Here is a 22,564-nt window from a genome sequence, read left to right on the forward strand (position 1 = left end):
TCCAGCACCCTGGGGTCCCGTAAGCCCTGCGAGGGTTGTTAAGCGCTTGCGGCTGACTGATACGCTTCGCTTCTCCTCGTTATTCACAAGGTAGCCCCGTGAAATTCCGTAACCACTGGTGGGACTTACAGCAATCCCCAAGCGCACGCGGGGCGTTCCAAGTTCAGCAGATATAAATGCGGCAAACCAACCCCAAAACTAACTTGGGTTGTAAAGTTTCTTTGGTACAAATGGCTGTAAGAGCTTGGCAGGAAACATAATTGAATCCGGGCCAATTTTCATGCTCCAAGGGAAACTCAGTGTCTCATTTACCCCCCGGCAGGCTGCTCGAGACCAAGTGAGACTTGTTCCTTTTCCCTCTCCCAAAGTAACCTAAAAATCTCAGGGTTTCAAAAATGTGTTCGTGTCAACTGCAGCTGCTGAACCCACCCCCACCCCCACCCCCTCCCACTGACCTCAGCGTTCAATACGATTCCTTCCAGTCGGCCATGCCTCGCCTGACGGTGTCTAGACTGATCCTGCAGGCTTCCTGCCATTCTCCAGCCCTAAAACTCCCCTTTATTCTTGGGCACTTACCAGCATGGCCCTTTCCCAGGACTGCTGAAGAGCCAGATATAAATCTTACCGTTTCCTGGAACAAAATTACCAAACTAGCACTGCATTCACCGCCGGCCGGTATCACCTCCTCTTAACGTATTTTATAAATGGAAAACTGCAAAATAATGCGCGGAGCAGTAGTCTTTTGAAATGGCAATAAATCACAATAGCATCGAGGGTACTTGGGGATAAATAAATAGGAAGGCCGAACAATAGAAAGTCGCCTTTTGTAACAAGCGGAGTGCGCCGTCAGCATCTGCCGGCACAGGACCTCTTGGCTTCCTGCGTGCAGGTGGACCTTTTGTAGAGCCCCGCAACAGTTTCGATCAAAATCAATTTTTGCTTCTTGCAGTTTAATTAACTATGATTTTGCTTGTAAACCATCTCACCTTTTAGGCTGACCTCCATTTATAATGTTACTCAGGGAAAAAAAATTAAATAGTTTGGAGGGGAACGCAGAGAGAATTTAAATGTACACGGGGTGCTTCGGGAGAGGGGAGGCACTGGCTGCAGCACGGCTCCTCTCCCCGAGCCGGGATGGCAAGGCTCGGCAAGGAAGAAAATGAAGAAGCTTTGGGGTAACAGCACTTAAATGGAATATTGTTCATATCATGCTCCTCGTGCCCAAAGGCTACCACTAAAGGCTTCTAGGTGAGTAATTTTGAGCAGGATGTAGTGCAGTAAAAAAAAGCCAAGGCGGCGGCTCTCGGCTCCAGGCGGGCAGGTACTGCCACGTGTGCCATCAGCTCCATCAAATTCACTCTTCGGATAGAGCAGCAGCACGCTCAAGGTTATGATCTTAGAGTTTAAAAACCCCTTTTTTTAGAATCATAGAATCATTTCAATAGGAAAAGGCCTTTAAGATCACCAAGTCTAACCGCTAACCCAGCACTGCCAAGTCCACCACTAAACCGAGGGTCAGTCCCAAGAGATTATTTTAAAACACGGTACTACGCATCTGCTGGGGAGTAGAACAGTTGGCTTTAATTGTAAGATGGATTTTTACATAGCTTCTGACCTTTCATCTAATTGAGGCCTAAAGAAGAAGAAAAGAGGAAAAGCTATACGTCACTTCAGTTATTAAAATCCATCAAGCTCAGACTTTAGCCTTGGGATAACCGCAGCCAAAAAATTGACTTGCAAGTAATTATCACTGCTATCTGCAATAAAAGTTAATTGGACATAATTGAACTAAAGCCCTAATCTGAATGAAGCTGTTGCTGGCAAGAAGCCTGCTCCTGCCTGCACTTTGCAAATGAAACTGCTAGCAGTAAAATGGACAAACACGAAGCTGCTCTTACAGTCTGCCCGCTGCAAATCACAGCGCAATTCTGCAAGCAGCTCGTTAGCTGCGCCAAGATAAAGCCATTAAGAGGGCCCGTCCTCTCCAAACACACCCTTCGACAATACCCAAACACCACGAAGGCGTAGAGTTTCAAAAACAAGTTTCAGTTTTACTGACCTCTTAATTACATGGACTGAAACATAAGATTCATGTCACGAGATGCTGGTTTCATCAGCCCCGGAACGCTATAAATGCCAGTACAAATAATGTACTTTTGGAGCACATAAAGATACCAACTCAAAAGGTTTTCAGGGCTGATAATTTACCACCTTCACGCAGTTCAATAGCCTTTCCTGTCGTAGGACCAGCTTCTTTCATCTCCCCAGCGGAGCAGACAATTAGCTGCTTTTTGTGCTCAGCCCGTGCAGGTGGCTGGGGGAAGGGAGCATTAAACTAAATTCCTGCTGATTCGTCCATTTATATTTTGTGTTTTTGTTAACTAACAGACCAGAAAGCGGTCGTCATCCCCCGTACTACTTTAGAACTTCCTTCCAATTTTAATTATTAACACTCTGCCCTTCACCAAAGCATATCAAAGCACTTAACAAACATTACTGAAGCCACATAACCACTCTGAAATGGGCAAAAATTGCACACGACTCCTTTTATGGAGGCTTAAGGTTTTTTGACCGGATTTATGTTAGAAGACTGGTCTCCTGATTACGGGCTAGCCTGTAACAGAAGGGATCAAGGGAAGTATCTGGCTCACCACAGGTTCCTGACGTAATTTTGGATGAAGCATTTAATCACCCGATGCCGTGGTCGCTCCTCGTTAAAAGGATAGGGGTGGGTGACAGTTTTCTACCACTGAAGACGACCGTGAAGATAAATGAAACTGCAGAGCATTCAATAGCACCTTGACTTCTCACGTCAGGCTTACAAGGTCACGGCCTGGGCAGTCTCCTGGGGAGAATTGGAAGCAGACCACGCTTCCCTCTCCTGAGCGCCATTTGCTCACCACCACTCCTCCGCATTCTCACAGCTCAGAACAGAACTTCTTAGCTCAAGAAAGCTGCAACAGAGAACCAGTGACATCAATTCCCTTTCATGACCCAAATCAGTGGCTTATTTTACTTTGCTCAAAGCCCTCACCTCTTTTAAAGCCTATTTTTAGATTTAACTCTCTATTCTGCAACGTGGCAGGAGCTGACAGACAACACAGGCATAAGTGGGTCTTGCCAGGTGTTACAGGCGGCTTCTAAGGCGAGGGAAAGATGTAGAAAAGACAAGTCGGGACTATTGTAGGGCCTGGCCAAAGCTTCAAAGGAGTATTTCTGGCTGTGCTTGAAACACACATGCTAGTGGTCAGCTATGAGACCGATGAGATACTGCTTTTACCATGGGAAGACACGCAAGAAATCGGAAAAACCGACCTGCCTGAAGTCAAAAGCGATTTGAATAACTTGTATCTGCCTCCTCTGAATTTTCACTACACTAAAGCACTCTGACCTTTAATTAATTTTCTCTCTCCTTTTATATGGTAACTTCCAAGTTTTTAACGCTGTGCTGGTGGGAAACAGGGATGAAGAAGCAGCCTGGGATGTATCTTGGTTACATTTCACAGTGCGTAAATCTGCACGGTCACTGAGGAGGGGGAGCCAAGGATGCAACAGTTGAACCGCAGCAGTTAAGAGCAGAGGCCAGGTAAATACGGCGTTGCATTCAAAACCATATATTGCCCAGGATGGTAGGCTTATGTTTGTATTTTCAAAATGCAAACAAGACTCCCTACCCATCACTGTTAACATCCACAGACGATACCATTTTCTTCAAAAAGATACTGAGAGGCACAAACAAACACTCCTCCCTCCGAAGCGTCCGTTATCCTTGGGGCAAACTTTATCCACCTCCTTCCTGGGTGCTCGAGCAGCGTCTGTAATATCACAGCAGCTACTATAAAATACGGAACAGACTTACCGATATGAGCGTGCACGTTTTCGTGTGAATGTGATGGTGTTGAGGTTAGCTGAGATGACTCCTACCCAGAGAAAACCCAATACAGACCAGCAACTACCAAACTACAGGATGCTGCTAACGCAGACCCCGATGGAGGCACCATGCATTCCCACCAACAGACGTTATCCATCCTTGTACGCGACTTCCTTCTGCCTTCAAGTGATAAGAAACCAAAATACACATCAACCCCTTTCCCATAGTGGAGAGAGTCTGCAGTTACAACCTCAATGTCTTCAGCAAGAACGCGCACCGTGTCGGTGCGATGTGCAGCTTTCCTACGTGTTCGATGTCTGGGAGCAGCGTAAGGTTGTCAACATGGGCTTTACTGTACCCCAAAGGACATGCAAGAGCTGTGAGCCTCCTCAGGCCACTCTCAGCCAGAATTCCTCCCTCTTGACCTTCTCACCTTCCCAGATCTGAAAAGGAAGCTTTTCTTTCTTACAGCAAAGGGCTGCCTAAGCGAAGGGGAAAGGAAACATGAAATACTTCCCTCTCCAGTGCTTGCTTCACACAGATCACCATTATCATTATCTTCTCTCATTCCACACTTACTCTACAAAAGCCCAGAATTAAAGTCTTAATCATGACTTACAGAAATCCTTGTGGCTGCACATGACAGAAGGATGACAGTTTTTCCTTCTAAAATATCGTTAGAAGTTACAGATTATGACACTTCCCCGAGCAGGAAAGCAGCTATCTTCCCCTGTTTATTACAAGCTGATTATTTCAAAAAACCCACGTTTTTCAGAGCTAACTTTGAACAAATTTTACCTCTATACAACACACAAACAACAAACCAGACATTTGTTAGATACTGAAAAAATACACTTCGAGTCCTGTTTTAAAAACAGATTCACTTGAAAATGAGAAATATTTGCAAATAAGATGCGGTGGAATGAATTAGGCTTCACACAAAACAAGAAACTGAACTCTCATATTAAGAAAGGGGAAAAAAAAGTGACTCACGGCCCAGGTGTGCCGGTGGTGTGTGAACACAGGCGGGCAGGCTCACGGCGGGATGGAGTTCAGTTTGCATTGGGTACGCACGTGTACCGTTTTGACCCGCACAATTACACTGACAGCTGTTTCCTTTAGCATGCAGCTCTTTGGATACTGAATTAAGGTCCCACCTATGGTGATGTTTTAACTGCCAATTTACAAGACAAGCGGAGGAATGTATGGCGGACTGTTATTTAAGATACAAAACTGGAGATCTCTGTCTACTTGCGCACAGCGCCAGAGCTTCCTGCCGGACCACGAACACATCAGCTCTTAGATACACGTTTTACCATTTGTAAGGGCAAGATAAGACCTTCTTCTGTAGCTGGAGATATTGTGCAGCCTGCTGTAAAGATGAAAAATATTCCAAGGACCTCAAAAAGCTGCAACACGAGCACCAAGCACTCGCCAGCAGAAAACACAAGCCGTCAGGTGAATACCAAAGAGTAGGACCAGGCACTGGGATGGTGTTTTCCTGCCAACCTTCAGAACGAGGTGCTGGTGCCCCGCTGGGTTGTCCTGACACAGACCTAGAGTCCTCATCAGCCTTCCCAGAAACTCAAAGGTCACCTCGTAACAACTCAACAGAAGAAAGGGCGAGAAATACCTTAATTATGAGCTACTGTAAAAAGTCTCTGCTATTCTCAGTGCCTTCCTGAGCAGCACGAAAAGCAGCCAGTTGCACGCCTGGCAGTTCAAAACAGCCACAAGGAAAGCAACATGAGTGTGCAAGATGTTTTCAAAACCTCTGTGCACCACAAGCACCAGAGATTTTTGTCTGCAGGTCTGATAAAACACTTCAGCGTGACCTCACCTGATTCTTGTAGCAGTCACCAACAAAACACCCTTACCCAAAGTTTACCTTCACAAAAGATTTCTTTTTTCACGTTAAGGTTCACTGACTACAGGCGAGCAGGAGATTTGCGTTTGCTTTTGTGCATCCTTCCTCCTCTGCACTTGCATTTTTCTTTAAAAAAATACCCAACAAACACACAGAGCAATAAATAAATTGTACGAACAGGACAGGGAGGCAGCTGTAACCGTACCACAGCCAGTGAGACATCCCTCTGCCGGGTAAGCACAACCTGGCTGCGTGGGTGAGGACAAATACTGCTACCGCAGCCCATACGACCGCACCTCCGCAGCAAACGCAGCACGAACGCTGAGCTCCCGATAACCCGGGCTGCAACGGCCACGGGCAGCCCTGACCTCCACGGTGCGTCTCGCCCCGAAAGGCGGCGCACCCCTCAGAACGCTGTGCGAGAGCCTGGCCAAGCGCGTACTCGAGAGAGTTACTGCGGCAATCCCCAACGTATCACTCTATTCTAATTTCCAGACAATTTGTCTTTCCAACCACGGAATTGCTAGAGTCAACGAATTCAAAAGGTAAATTTTTCTACCTTCAATTAACTGCATTAGTACTGTTTATAACTATGTGATTGATAAACGCTCTACAGAAGCTGTAATTAATGTATCTTTTCCTTGGAACACATACTGAACCCCTTGGCGCTCAGACACTTAATGAAAAGCAATTTATCAACTTGCTTTTGGATAGCTGAATCTGACTCCTTAATGCAGAGAGAAACACACTTTGCTTTAAGCACTACTACTCTGAAAAGTACCGCAACGTTACGAATGCCATCAGACACGGTTCGGATTTTGATCGGGATGACAGCCACCAGAGCGCTCATCTCACTGAGCAACTGGGTGTGATTTAGCACGGCTTAGCTGGGATCCTCTTCGCCGGGACGCCGCTGAGTGGGAGATTTGCAGACGTGCTTTTCCAGGGTGGAGGTCAGGAGCGCCTTTTCAGGACGCCGGACGAAGTTCCAAATTGTCCTGCGTCTGCGTGGCCAGGAGCCTCCTCACCGCTCCTCGTGCCGAGCGGCACCGGCACGCTCGCTGGGAAGCAGCGGCTCAGCGTATTTCTGCCTGGACATGTGTTCAGCTGCTCACAAAGCGGACAAAAATAAAATGCTTACAGAGAGTTTGAATGCGAATTTCTCAAACTGAGAGCTGCTTTGTATAGTTGACATATGCAAAAAAAAAAAAAAAAAAAAGGCATTTAGAAGGAAAGGCTTGACATCGCAGAAAATTTTATGTTGGTATTAACCGCTGGGGGGATTAACCAACCTTCAAAGCCTAAAATCTAAACTCACATTTCTGGAAGTACAGGCTACAGCTTTCTAATGCAGAAAGTGGTCTGTACTCCATGTGGCAGACTGAACGTAAGGATTACATATTTCCATTGCACATGTAAGTCTGTTTTCCATTCCTGCAGTGTCTTGCTCGCTTCCATTTGTCTTTTGATGCAGATAAAAGCCACTGCAGATTGCAACTGCTGATACAGAGAAAGGCGCAAGACACAGTGCGCCTTTAGACTAAGGGGAAAAAAAAAAAAGAAAAGGACTCCGGTCCAGACTGCTAGAGCATGTCAAGAGATTGTCTTTGAAACTACAAAACTAGAAATGAAAGCACTGCGTTTTTACTTGATTTGATCAAAGCAACTGGAGGGGAGGGGGAGAAATCGCATCCTACAGATGCAGGCTAAAATTTAACTACTTCACACATAAAGTGGGACCAGCTGATCCCACACAGACATAAATAAAGGGAGAAAACAAAGAGGTAAAGTCACTCTCACTCTGAATACACTGCTGCCACACATCGCTGCTTCAAGGTCTGCCAAAGAGCAACAGGAACCCATTTCAAAGCCAGAAAGACAGAGGAAGCACATACCCAGCACGCTCACCGCAGGCACACATTTTCAGTCTCCAGTGAAGAGTAGAGGAGCGAGCTCCTGTCAAATCAGAGAAAACATACTCCAAATGTAATGGCTATTTGAATAAATAACTGATTACTCGCTGTGTGACACCATTCCACCGACCTGACTGCGGGATACCGGGAAACCGTGGCAGTCTTCCGGAGGAGGGCTTTGTACTGCAGGCTGCAAAGAGACAAGACCCTAATTCTCCTCGAACGGAGCATCCGCCCCGATATGCGCTCGGCACTGGGAGAACGAGGCTTTGCAGAAGGACAAATTGCACTACAGGTAGCAGCCTTGTAGATCCCAAAGGGCAGCACAGAAGGAACAGATACCTTTAGCTGCCATGCTCCCTAACAGAAAGGATTTTAAATATCTGCTGGATAGGCTGTGCGTTCGTGGAAATTTCTAACTGCAAGAAGGTGAACCATTTAGATTGCCTCTGGGCTGAAACCATCTATGTCTTTGCCTTTCACTAAAAATTAAGCAGAAGTCAATTTAACGAGTGAGGCAGACAACAGTCTTGCACAGGAGATCAAAAAGCTCTCCAGATGTTTATTTTAAATGAAATTCAGAAGCCAGTATAAACCAGATTTTAAACACTGAATAATCCTTACCATAATTTGCATGAGAAAAATGGGAAAAGAGGTTCCATCCTGCCGCTCTGAAACTCTCCAGGAATGTGCAGGGTTAGATTTTGCTCCTAGGCTCTTCAGATGAGAATGTGAAAGATGAACAGCCCCACGCAGCAATCTGATGGCTGTTAAGCACGTTTCTCCCCTGCACTATACACTTTGACGGATGCTCAATGTGCATGTATGGAGGCATCCCATGTGAAGGAAGCTTTTGACCTTCCTCACCAAGACTATTCAAAATTATGGATTGAAAAGAGTCTAAAAACGTCAGTCCTAAATCTTAAACTCCTTCTCATCTTGCTACTTCATTGAATGCCTCCTGATTGTGCAAAAGCGGAATATTCAGGCGTCAATCTAAGTAGCTCGGGTGTTATGCTGACAATGTCTCTGGAGAGAGGAAGAGAAGAGAGGACAGATTTCCAATAGCTCAAATGCTTCTCCGTAAGGAAAGCTGCTACACAGCAAGAGAGATAAATAAAGAGGGAAAGTAACATGCCGGAGAACAACTCCCAAGGTCAGATCAGGATGCTGAACACTACCCATCTGCAGGGGAAGATTTAGGTGCCTGTTCCACTACACGTATCCATTTGCTTGTTGGCAACAACAGTCCTCATTAAACCAAACCGGTTCTAACCATGAAAGGACATCAGGAAGATGATATTAGCTAGCAAATACAAAAGGAAAGCCAACAGAGCCAGTCCGGGATGGGTGCCCTCCGCAGTGGAACACAGGCCCTGCATGAGTCGGGAACAGGCGACACCGGCTACCCCAGCCAAAAGGCTGGGCAAATCGGCTCTAACCGACGCCAGCGGCTCCCAGCTTGCAGCAAAGAGGAGATCCTGTACCCGTTTGGGCAGGAGCTGAACTGGGATCCCATCAGGACCAGGAGCTTTTATGACTGCGGCTACTCAGGGTCACCTACACGTTGCAGTTCCTCATGGCTTTGAAATCAAGGCCGTGGACCTGTGGCATCTGACTGCAGACACACCGTACCACGAAGAAAAAGCCCTGCCCCCCAAAATATTCTATCAGTTACTGCCGTGCCCTTAACAAGAGCGTTTCTTGCCCGTTTCAGCGATCTGAAAGACACGCTGGGCAAAATTTCAAGCTATGACAAAGTGATCTTATCACTTCTGTGCCGTTCTCGCTACACAAGCCCCTGATTCAGCAGCATGTAATAAAAAATCTTCATTTGCATGAAAAGCACTCTCTGATCACAAAGTCTTCTGTTCAACAGTCCTCTTCCCATCTACAGCAGAAGGATGCAAGCACCACCGTCATTTTGCTGGTGACTAAGGTGGAATATCTTATTTATGCTTTGTTTGGAGAAGCTTTCTACGTTTCAATACAATCTCTTCCTAAAATTGTAACAGTATTTTTGGATAACAGAGAAGCTGCACACATCCAAGCTATGCAAGCCCTGCAAAGCTCACGTACTACGCTTTCACCTGCATTCTTAATAACCGCGCCACGTGAAGGACATTTCAGATCAGCACACGGTGACCATAAACAGTTTTAAAATGCCTTTAGCATTCAACAAGTCCAGTCTTTTCCAGTTTGCATTTACAGTGCACAGCGTCATGGCATATAGTGCTCACAGAGGATATATTTCAAAGGAAAGGAAGGTGTAGCCATGCAAAGAACAATGCTCTGCCTGGAACAAGATTAATTGCTGTCATGGGAAACCAATAAAAACAAGTATCTTGTTATCTCTCTTTACAAAGAGACTGTTAAAGCTTAACTCTGTCAGGGAACTTTTTCCTTTGGACTAAATCATGAGCCTAATGTATGTGGGCAACACAGATACCAGCATGTGCAATTAATCGACTCTCTGCGGGAGAAAGTCCACTGTTTCGGAGGCAGGCTGAAGCTTTCACACCACCAACCTGTGCCCTCTCCCAGCTCGAGATCCCTCACCAAGGCCAGCCCCAGCTCCCTGCCCCGTGCCAGGTAACACCACCTCCCGTTTTAACCTGTTTGCCAGAGTTCATCACGTCCCACGCATACACCCCGAAATCACACCCGGCTCCCAGCAAGCTCAGCCAAAACAGAAATACCTTTCATCACGTCAGCAGTGCAGTCCCCATTTAGAAACGGTTTATTTCACGTTAATCCAGTGCCAAAACATTATGATGTATGCTGTGCTGATCCAGAAACGGTGCTAATGATGCCGCTGCCTCCTGTCTATCACCGAATGCCTCATCTAGTGCGTGGCCACACAGCGATGGCCCTGCGACAACAGGCACTTTAAATTGGGCAGCTCAGCAACACATGTACGCTGAATTTTTGAACAAGCTATTTTAAGCTGCTTTGCTAGCAATTTCTGGCCTGTGCAGTTTGAAAGCACACGGTTCTGGCCCTCACAAAGAGCAGACCTGTAAATGACATCTTGAGGATTAAGCTGATTGAGATGCAATTTGCCTAGCAACCATTCATTAAGCAGAGTTCAGAAACAGGCCAGCAATCTATTCCACCTCCTTATCTGAGCAGTAAACAGATAACAGTCTCTACTGTGTCCTCTATCCTCCGGTTCAGACACACTGTAAACAGATTTTTCAGAAGTTTAAACTCCTACGGTAAATCTCGGAGAACAATCCTGCTCTCCAAACGCGAGGGGTTCGGTTTCACCAAGGGCCCTACAAGCGTGAAACAGCTCTAGAGCGAGGGTAATGCACAACGTGAATGCATTTGCAGTTCCTGTGCCTCCACTGTCTTCTCACGTCGAGCACTAAGAGCCCATCCTAGTCGTTAAGAAAACCCAACCCTAATCACACGAGCATTTGGCATTGCCATTCTGATCACTGAAAAAAAAACCTCAGTAAAAATCTTATTCCCCTCCTTCATCTTCTGGAAGGAATCGATCGGCACTTCCAAAGTCTTTGGTAGAGGTTCCCCCCTTCAGAGAAGAAAACAGAAGTCACGTCCTCCCCTCCCATTAAGCATTTTTTTCCTCATAAAATAAGCAAGACAACTTAAATGTCAGCAGTGAAAAAATCAAACTGCCTATTTGAGCTTGAAGAATTTAGCTGAAAAGATTAAGCTAAATCATGATTTTGCATAATTGTTTCTCCACAAGAAACATCTGATAATACCCCATTCTGCTCCAAAATTAAACAACAAAGATTAGCGGGGACATATTTAAGGCTATATACCTGAATGGTTTTCCTTTGGTGTACGGTTCTTCTGGGAAATCACTGTGACATACAGCATGCTATTACAATTAAATATGCAAGAAAGAAGAATTAAACTGACTATGAATAATTAATACCCCATAATACTACTTCATAAGGAGAAGTCTGGCTGAATATTCTCGCAGATGAAATATCCTAAATACAAGGCACAGCAGAGCTGGCAGCTTTACTTTTACAACGGGGTCTAAAACACTGAGTAACTTTATGGCTGCTACTTGATTCTAGGGAAGGTGCCAGCCACCGGTGCTTCCCTTCCCCTGCTCTCTGCCCCTCCAGCTCCAGAAAAGCTGGGAGCAACGCAAGTGTTGCAACCGTCGCCCCGCTGCTCATCTGCATCCGGGAGGTAACAGGTTTCCCAAACGCTTCCCATTAAAAGGTATAAAGCAGTTATCTCACTTCCCAGTAGAGAGAATGAAGCAAGTATGATGCAACAATTACTTACACGATAAGATCAGGCTAAGGTTGTGAGAAAAAAACAATTAAAAAGGTTTGCAAGAGCTAAGGAATGCAGCTTACTTTCCCAGAATCTATCTTAACGAGAAAGATAGCATCAACTCAGAGAGCAGACCTTCCTGTTTCAAGTTTACTGTTTTGGAGGCTACGGAACATCAACTGTAGCAAAGCCACAGTTGGGTGGCTGGGTGCAAACTCTCCATCTCCAGCACAACCCTCCTTTATTAGCTCCTGGTGAAAACAGCAATTAAAAATATGCCTTTGGTTTTTTTTCTACCCACAGAAACCCCAAATCGCTTGAATTAATATTTACTGAAGTCCTCAGAACACTGGCATTCAACTCTTGGCATTTTCCACCAGACACGGGTCAGGTCAGTTCCGTGCCAATCGACACAATACACTTGTCGCACACATTTAGCTGGAAATCCCCAGCTCCCCTGTTTGTCCAAGCAGCACGGCACACAAACACCACCCCGCCGCAGAGCGCTACTTTTAGAGATGTACATTTGAAATCCAACCAACATTTGTGATTTCCACTGAAGCGGAACAGGGCACTACGACTGTATTTGCTGAAGGTGACAGCCCTACAAAGATGTGCCCCCCACCCCTCACCCCCTCAGCTCAAAGCACCTCGCTGCTCTGGCTGCCAGCTCCGCCATGAGGGTCTTGCTCCAGCAGGATCCAAGGCTCTTCTCCTCCAAAGCAAACACGAGCCAGGGGTCCTTCTGCACACAGGCAAAGTCACGTTAGAAGTATGCTAGTTTAATATTAATTTTCTATTAAAAATTCATAGGATTCAATGAAGCTCACAAGCTGGCAGGCACTGAGACAGCTATTTTGCCGACGCACTCGCTGCCCGGCGGAGTGGGATGCGAAGGGCGGGCTGCAGCATTTCTGCAGGATGGTGGCCACGGGGTCCGCGTGCTGGCCTGGAGGAGTAGCGGGGGGCTCTCCCCCACACCCCCAGCGGGACCCCGCATTCCACCAGTGCCGTGCCACTCCACTGGCGAGTGGCTTGTTCCCCCAGCCAGAAACCTACGGGGAAGGTGGAGCCCACGAAGAGATCGTGCTGGTGAAAATCCCAGTGTCTTCTCACAGGAGATCCAGTCTTCCAGGCCCGGATCCTCACGCACCTGCCCCTTTCTCACTGCCAGAACGAGCCCCCTGGCCAACAAGCATCCTGCAAATACCCAGAGTTTGCATAAGCCAAGTTTAACCTTCAGTCCCTATTAACGTTAACAGAATAGAAAAAATTAACCACGGTGCAACAAAAAAAGTCTGTATCTGCATTTCTAATTATACGACACCACACACCACGTGGCAATATTTCCAAGCACCTTGCTGGGAATAAAACCGCCAACGGACTGCGGCTTCCATTTTGAGCAGCGGATGCAAGAGCAACTGGCATTGACATTGTCAGCGTTACGGGATGAAGACGTAAGAATTAAGGACAATGAAGTGACGTACGTAAGCGATGACAACAAAAACGTTAATAATTAGAAAAACAGTCACCTTAAAAATTAAAAATTTTGCGCTCTCTCCTACTTTTTAATGACTTAGCCTACTTTTTCCAACCTAATTTGCATGATCAAAATAGGCCTCCTGCCAGGAAGCGTTAAAATGGCAGCCCCCCATCGAGACAAAACTCCCTTCACCATTCGAGACTGAAGGACTAATAACTACTCCTAAAAACATTTTAAAATCCATTAATGTTGTTTAGTAAACATTTATTTAGAATTAGTGCAGCTATCAGAATTTTCTTCATCATGCTCTACTAAAGCATTTTATAAAAGCCTTTGAGGGAGGTGCAGGTACCCCCACAGACACTGGTGCCATCTCCAGCCCTCTCCAAAACGCCCTCACGCTCCTGCCCTGCACCGCTCTGCAGGTTTTTCCACCCAAAACCCCTCCGAAGCTTTCTCCAATATCAACCACACAATTCCCAACAGCTCTTCGGGGTACTGGGCTGGGCAGCTGGAAGCACCCCACCAAGACACACGGAGCAGCGGGCTGGAGCACACCAACCCCGCCGACCTCTGCACGTGGCAACTCATTCTATCTGCTGAAAAAAACCCAGGCTGGCAGGACAGCAGAATACATCTCGGTATTACTGATGTACTGAAGGTTTGGATTCTGGTACAAATACACGGTGCTTTATACAAATTTGTCTGAGCTACGTGTTATCCTTTCAGTGCCATCTGCACAAAACCAGAGTTTTATCTAAGCGTTGGAAACTAAAATAAATCATTTTCTCCCTATCGGTGATCGTGCTGGAGACAGGCGCCACAAACCTGAGAGCTGGCTAGCGCAGGCTTGTCTAGTTAGAAATAGAATTATATCCACATCAATATGATTTATTTTTTAATAAAAAAATAAGGCAAACCAGACCCTTAATATCAAAACAGACCCAGCCAGCCCCCTCCCAGCCCACAGAAGACAAAATGTACGGTGTTAAATTGTGAAAATAAAACTGGGATCGGCACGGTCACTTCCCCCAACAAGAAACGCCACAATCGAGATACATTTTAATTGCCACGCATAATGAGAAGTACCTGCTCATTCGCCACTTGCTCTATCTATTGCCAACACAATTCAGGACTGCCAGGGCTTGGCAGGGTGTTTTCTGGTATCGCTAATGTTTCGGCCTGCCCGCGCCCCACCGGATCATTAAGAGCGAACTCTGCTCCCCAACACCACGCAACAAACGACGTGGCTCCGTCTGTCCTGCACGAACCGCTCGCGGTTCTTGGGTTGCGTTTCTTTCTCAAAGCATCCTGTCCTGCGAGCAGGGGAACCTCACGGTGATTAGCACGTTCTGATACTGGAAACTCAACCGATACAATCGCGGATCCCCGAAGACAGTACAGCCCCATGATGTGAGACACGCGGGTCCCAGAAGACCCCTTGTTTCTACCTTTGAAAGTCACCGAAGGCTGAATAATAAATAAATAATGAATAAATTATATTCTCCAAAAGCATCGCCAACAAGAGAAACTCCTTTCTTCCAGTTGAATACGTTCTCCAACCAGCAGCTGCAGCTAAGGGTTCACACAGGATCGCCGAAAACACCAAAACTGTTTTGTTTTCTTTTACAGATTAACTTTTGACATCCAAACTCGCTGCTGTGAGATTGCGATGGACTTTATTTGGCAAGCCAAGCTGTCTAAAGCACAGATTAGAAAAAAAATAAACACTAAACATTTTTAGAGCTAACTTTCCTCCGCAGACTGTTTTATGCACTTTCAATAGAAATGTTACATCAGAATAAAATCAGATTTAATTGGCTCTTAAATAACTGAACAGCCACTTTAATTTTATTTCAATAGCAATAATTCATAAATCAGGCAGCTGAAATTCCAGCACAGAATGACAAGTAAATAGAGCAGAACGCACTGAAGGAGAGTATGAACGCCACACAGTGAAAGGTGATTTTTCTTAAATTTCGTGCGTCGCCATTTTATGGACATCGCAAAGCTACCGCCACGTAAATACTTAAAGCTAGAACCTGTCAGCCCTGGGATGCCGCACGGTTTATCAACAGTAACTGCTTAACTGCAAAGTAACTGCAAAGACCAAGGGACGAGATGATCCTTGCCCAACTGGAACTGCTAGGAGAACGGCTGGGATTTTAACCACGGATGCAATTTCCCTCACGCACACTAGATGGAAGTATGTAAAATCTTAATTCTTTCCTGCCTTGACTTAAATTTAAGGGGTTGAAATGTTGTGTCATATTGTCACATTTTGAGAAGCCTGGTTTTTGTTCTTCATCAGCAACTTCACTCATTGATAATCTGTAAGTAAGAAGACGCCTTGAAATATTAAGCTAAGCTGTGCTGGCAATGAATAGTAAATATGAGAGAATATACATCAGAAATAGTAAATATATTATTCAGGCTAATTTCTAAAGCATGCTCATTCCGTTTCTAGATTTTTTCAATAATAATCACTAATGAGATCCTTCAGAGAAACTGAGGTTATATTTTTTCAAACAACAATTCTAAAAATACCACCTCATCAATGAAGAGGCAGGGAATAGAAAAGGTACAAAAGGCTTCATAAACACTGTTTCAGTTTTGACTGGAAAAAACCCCAAATTTCAAGAAGATATTGGGGGAGACACAGGGAGAAAGAGCAACTTGAGGTCTCGCAGAACGAGCTAAACGCAGCTCAGAGCAGCAAACCTGAATGGGATTGAATTACACACAAATCTTCTGGCAAACGATCTTAAAAGTGACTTGTTCCAAACCAAGCCATTTCTAAATTTAAACACGGAAGAGTTCACAGGCAGGAAAACTAAAAATCAGGCAATGGTGTGACCAGGAAAAAGGTGCTGGAAGAGCGGTTTTTCCTTGCCGGCTCTGGCCTTTTCACATATTGATTTTCCTCCACGCTCATTCACAAATGCTCAGCACAGTTGTGAACAATTTAAAGTCAAAGGATGCATGAATTACCAGCTCTAGGAACACGCTACCCATTCCTGGCAAAAGCTGAGGGCTTTTCTGTAGCCAGCTCAGAATCAGACCAGACTGATGAGCTGGAAGAGAAGGGCAAGCAAATACCTAACTTTTCCTGTGCACAATGAAGCCAAAGCACGTGACGTTCCTCTAGCTTAGAAGACAAAAAAATTAAGAAAAACAGGGACAGAATGGGAAGATGACTGAAAAGCAGTGCTGGATAGAGGAATAACAAAGTAGGCACGAAGGGTTCCCCCTTCCAGATGTTAAAAACGTATGCTTTTTCCATTCCAGATTTAAAAAAAGATTAGCAGAGGAGGAAGTTTACTTTGGAGACTGGGAGCATCTGCGTATTTTTTTTTTTTTAAAAGGCTCATACAATGCTATTTCCATCCAACAGAATTTAAACTATATATACACACATGGTATTGGCTCAGGACAGCAATCGTACGACATTTTTCGCAGCGATCTGCGCGCAGAAACTGCCTAGAGAGTGGAATAAAATGAGTGGCAAGGCAACAGCCACAGAGAAGGGCAGGACTGCGATACGCAAGTCCTCCAAAATGCACACTTGAAGTTTAACAACATGAAGGCAAGAAGAGGGATAGCGGGATACAGCAGCGGGATACAGCAGCGGGATACAGCAGCGGGATACAGCAGCGGGATACAGCAGCGGGATACAGCAGCGGGATACAGCAGCGGGATACAGCAGCGGGATACAGCAGCGGGATACAGCAGCGGGATACAGCAGCGGGATACAGCAGCGGGAGCGCTGGGGTCAAGGAATGAAAAAAATCCACAGCACTGACCTACTGACTTATGCAATGTTTTACCACATAAAAATAGGCATGATTTTTTTCTCTCTTCCACCGCGCTGTGCTCTCCCTGTAGCAGCGAACCGCCTGCCTCTGCCAGGAGCCCCACGCCCACCACGCAGGGAGGAATTGGCCGCGAAGGCTGCGCCTGGCTCCCATCTTAGCCGCGAAGCACGGGACAGGGAGATTGCCCAGGTATGAGAAGTGAAATTACAGAAAGCAACTGGATGCCAGATCCACTCCGCATAGCAAAGCGTGTCGTTTCACCTCCGTCCACCAGCTCTCACGTGGTTCCCAAATTAGAAACAATCAGAATCCTGCTGGAAACAATATACAGCACCTTAATTGGGTTGGCTGCGCTACAGACGTCAGCAACGCATCACTCGGTAGATCACTTTTTGACTGGGCTTTTTTTTTTTTTTGAAATACTAAAAATAGTTTCACTTTCATGGTTCACCTTTTCGGCATCACATTACTACAGACATCGTAAGAAATCAAAAAACCGTCTCACTCGTTGCGCACCAAAGATGTCACAGAACCCGCTCCCGCCAGAGGCAGGATCCATCACCTAATCTGACAGAATTTTACTTAAAGGTTTGCCTCAGATGCATTGCATTTACAGAAAACCCGTTTTCTAACACATTTCCCTACAGCATACCCATCAATGCATCTATTTAAAGCCTGGAACAGTTCAGTTATCTCTAAATACATCAATAACCCAGACGTTCAACCCGAACACTCCACGCATTCCAAGCACAACCCAGCAGACCAGAATCGCTGCACGGGACTCCAAAACTTATATTAAAAAATTGCTCCTGGTTTTCTTCCCAGCAGACCCCAAGTAACATCATATCCCACCCCCACCCCCCCCCCGCTATTCTGTACCGCAGCCAAACTGCATTCTGTGAAAGCACTCCAGTAACCAAATACCACCATTTTCTTCACAATCTCTGGAAGCTTGGACTAATCTTCAAACACAGTATGAAGAAGTTAAGCAATGGGAATACATAAACTACACATAATTCCTGCGCACAACCGGGGAATAATTACAGCAACAACACAGCAAATACAAAATGAGCGGGGAGGCACGAAGAAACACCCAGACAGAACGTCCCAGAGAAGTGAAAAGGTGTCTATAGGGTCTGCATAAAGCTAGGTTGGCCACGGAGCACAGTCATAGCTGGTTTTTGAAGCGTCCATTTAAATGAAATTACTAAAAACAGGGAAAGCTGCAACTGATGAACACACCAGTCTGTCAGCTCCAGGCACAGGCAAGACCAAGGCCAAGCTATGCCTATCCGGGTGACTAAGCTTAGCTTTTGAGGAATACAACCCAGTGGAAAAATATCTTTGGGCAAAGTTAAAACCGACTTTTCTGGACTCCAGTCAGCAGAATGACTTTTCAGGAGCTCTGTTCCTCGGCAGCTGAATCACTACTTGGAAAGCAATTTTTTTTTTTAGAAAGAAAAAAGATGAATAGTGTGACAAAGCCATTTTGGCATTCAGAGTTGAAGTCATGATCTGCGATTAAAAGAAAAATCGCTCAAAGACCGTTACGGTTAAGATTTTAATACGAGTCACAAAATACGATGGGAAAATAGGAATGCGGCATACCACAGAAGGAATAAGAATTTAAATTATTCACTTAACTTCCCAGTTTGAAAGTGTTTAAAATGCTGAAAATGGAAAGCGTTGGGGTGATGTAGAGAACTGTGAAACCTCTACCTATCTTCAGGAGCACCCTGCCCTGCCAACAGCTGGAGAGGAGCCAGCAGGCCCCGGCCACGGTCCGCAACGCGACAGTGACCCGCTACTCGACTGCTGGGCGTAGCATTTCAGCGAACTACGCGTTCTTAAAGCAATTATTTAAAAGTTCTGATCATCTGTTAAATAAATCACGCAAGTCAGGCTGTGGCGGTGCTCTTGCTGGTGTGTTTAGTAATTCCATAAATCCTAGAATCCTACAAATTACCAAGCTTTAGAGAAACACAGAATGGACATTACTTCATCTCTCATCTTCATAAATCAGTCGCTCCCCTCACTATCACCTCCCTGAAGACGAGCAAGCCGGCGATGTACAGGACACCAGGCGTTTCAGCGATGGAGGCTTTGGGCTCAGGCAGTCGGGGCACCCACCTCGACCCCCTCCCCATCCCTGCGTGCCAGCTGGCAATGAACCAAGGTCAAAAATGAAGAAGAAATATGAATGGACAAACCAAGGTGGAAAAATAAAAGTATTGCACCGGGGAGGAAGCACCTACAGGCGTTTCTATCCCACGTGCAGGCGTTTCAGCGAGCGCAGGCGAGGATACGAGGTAAGGCTCCTGAACGTCGTACAGCAGCCTGCATTTCTGGGAAATACAGATACTTCAGTCCTCGACAAAATGCTTTACTTCGCCTCTTGATCTGGTAACAGTTCCCAGAAGCAAACGTAGCTCTAAAAGCTTATCTATCAGAGGACAACTTGAAACAAGCACGAGTGAGACTTAAATGAAGGCAAATACCCAAGTTACAGCGCACATTGGGGTTCCTTAATTTTACATTTGGAGAAGAAACAACACTACGTGGACATTCTCCAACATGGTTTTTTAATGTTATTAACACAAACAGCACCCCAGGCTGCGCTCAAGCAGAAAAAGTGTGAATCTGTTTGCAGTGTGAAGTGAAAAGGGGATCAAAAAATACCATCTTATTAAATGGTATTTATTTGGTGATAAGCGCATTATTTATTCTACTGAGAAATTCACAAAGTGCCAGAGGTGTAACCATAAGTAAGGTCACGACTTAGTGTCAGTATCAAAGCTGATCCGTAATGGAATTTAAGCACCTGCCTTGTCTTTTATCTCAGCACAAAATGAGATTTTTATTTTTCTTTTTTTTTCTATTTTTACACTTCAAAAGCCATGTAACATAACAAAATACATGCCAAGCATGAAGGAACAGAAAGCATGCCAGCATCTTTCAGCAATCATCTTTCCCTTGTCATCCATTATGTCAGATTTATCTATTTTTGCTTAATTCCTGTTCCAGCAATACGCATCCTTCCCCCCTCTAGACTATCAGGCTGGTTGGGCTTGAACTCAATATGGCTTCTTAAAATAGTTGAGAAATATTGAAAATATTGAAGCGATGCTTGTAAATTACAGCCTATTCATCAACCTGTCTTTTAGATCCAGCTCAACCTGCGACTCCCCCAGAAAAGGGCCAATCCCCGATTTCTTCACCTCAGAAATCCTACCCAACTGCATGATGTAAATATGATTTAAAAAATAAACAGCCTTTCTTTTATGCAAGTGTTTTTCCCAAAAGCTTAGATGCCGTATTTATTGCAAATCCTACCCTCTGGTTGTTCTGACTCCTACTTGCTTTTGATCCAGACCTTCCTCTACTAAAAATTACTGACCAGTTAATTCACTGCTGCTTGCTTTCTGCTGTAACTGCCTTCCCCCCCGCACCCCTCCAGAGTTTTCGGACCCTCTGGACTAGCTTTACAGGACACCAGATCCACCTGTGCACTCTCCCTGCATCCTTTGCTCCCCCAGCTGCTGGCTGGGAGAGCCTTCTCCCTCCACCTCTAATATCTGTGATATGCTTCAAGAGCACCTTTCCCCACGGCTTTGTGTATTTACTTAAATGAATGGGCTCTAACAAGTTTAAATTCTTTAGGTGGAAAAAGACCTGATCAGAAACACGCACGCTGAAAGGAAAAAGCACTTATCATTGCTATATTCCCTTCCTGCCTACGTAGCACCCATCACAGAATTTTCTCAGCCGGCTGCTGAATCAGACGAAGTTTCTATGGCGCGCACACAAAATCACGAAGCCCGACGCGTCCGGCAGGATTTATTCAATCACAAAGTCATCGCCGTTGCTCCAGCACAAATGACATCACCCGGGAACCCAACCTCATCTGCTGCGAGCGTGCTCTCCTGCATCTACCAGTTCAACAAAGAACCGGGTTTGTGCAATAGAGGGGTAGAAGTATCGTTGTAAAAAAGTTTTCCCAAATAAACTTGGGTTTTCTTGAGACGGTGTGATTAAAAAAAGAAACGATTAGGAGTAGGATAAGAAGCGAGCGCAATGAATTATCGCTGAGCTAACTAACCTGCATCTGCAATTTATCCTGAAACTTGTACCTAGCGATTAGCGGCGATACCAAGAGGAGCACACGACATGTCCGCAAGCCCTCGCAGGTGCTGCTCTGGGGGGATCTTACGCTGCAGAACCCAAAGCATTTAAGTACTTTGCTTGCACGAGTGGACTGAAAACAGATAAGTCAAGCTCTGCAGTTTTCTTCACGCCTGTGTTAAGATGCTTGAAAAACGCTTGGCAGGAAACAAAAACGGCGAGAAACGTATTAACGACACCTCTTGCAAAAAAAGACACTTTCCTCGGGAAAGAATTACACAAAGGATTTGCACACACTGCAGCCGCAACACAACCCCCCCCCTTTCCCCCCCCCCCCCCCCCCGAAGGCATTTCTCTGTCGCGACGGCTGACGTAGTATCGCGATTCCCGCCGTGTGTCTGGGGTCGGGGGAGGGTCGGCGAGGCGCCAGGGCGGCAGAGGGGCCCGGCGGGCTGCCTGCACACCCCCCCCAAGGACGAGCCGGGGAGCCCCGGACTGGAGCACTGGGGGGAGGCCGCCGGGAGCGGCCCCGCCGCGCTGCCGCGACATGGGGGGGGTGTGTCGTGACAACCGGGATACCTCGCGCCGCCTCAGGGGGTGGGGGGAGGGGACACCCGGGAAGGACAATGGGGGGCGGGGGGGGGGGGGGGCTGGTCCCGCCGCCCTGTGAGGAAAAGAGGGGGGTGAGGGGTGGGGAGGCGGCGGGCCGGCCGCCCACCCGCCCGCACTTACTCTCGGTGCCCCTGCCCGGGCCTCATGGCGCCGCCGCCGCTGTGCCCGTCCCGGCCCCGGCCCCGCCGCTCCCCGCCGCCGCCGCCGCCCGCCCTGGCCGTGGTGGCTGCGCCAGCCGCTCCCGCGCATGCGCGCCGCCCGCCAACCGCCCGGCCGCCCCGCCTCCCGCGCATGCGCGGAGCCTCGCGGAGGGGCGGGGGGAGGAGGGGAGCGCCGCGCCGCCCCGCCCCCTGGCGGCGCTGTGCAGCGCCGAGCACGCGCGGGGGGGGGGGGGGGCGGACGGACACACGGACCCCGACGGGTCCCGCCCCGCCACCGCAACCACCCCCCCACCCCCCCCCCGGCCTTCCCGAAGTCGATTAAAACACCTCCCCCGCTGCAGGAAAGCGGCACTTCCCAGCGATGCGATGGGCTTGCAACGTGCTGATTAACCTAATTATCAAACCTCATTAACGCGCAGGCCGGGAAGGGGAGAAATTGCACCCCATCCTGCTC

The 22,564-nt window shown here is 46.7% G+C and overlaps 1 protein-coding gene across 5 annotated transcripts in view; it reads right to left on the bottom strand.

Moving 5' to 3' along the window:
• Positions 1–22,204, bottom strand: part of FAM222B (family with sequence similarity 222 member B) — a 34,190-nt gene extending 11,986 nt beyond the window's left edge. Inside the window, exon 1 of one of the 5 annotated variants that reach the window (XM_064467542.1) lies at positions 22,070–22,204. The gene's annotated coding sequence lies outside the window, so the exon portion shown is untranslated. Of the gene's footprint in view, positions 1–7,633; positions 7,653–12,567; positions 12,586–22,069 lie in introns of those variants that run through there. The other 4 variants (XM_064467539.1, XM_064467541.1, XM_064467543.1 and 1 more) reach the window with 4 other exon arrangements.
• Positions 22,205–22,564: the final 360 nt, after the last annotated feature.

The sequence above is a fragment of the Phalacrocorax carbo genome, chromosome 17 (assembly GCF_963921805.1).
Source record: "Phalacrocorax carbo chromosome 17, bPhaCar2.1, whole genome shotgun sequence".
In the NCBI taxonomy this organism is placed as follows: Eukaryota; Metazoa; Chordata; class Aves; order Suliformes; family Phalacrocoracidae; genus Phalacrocorax; species Phalacrocorax carbo.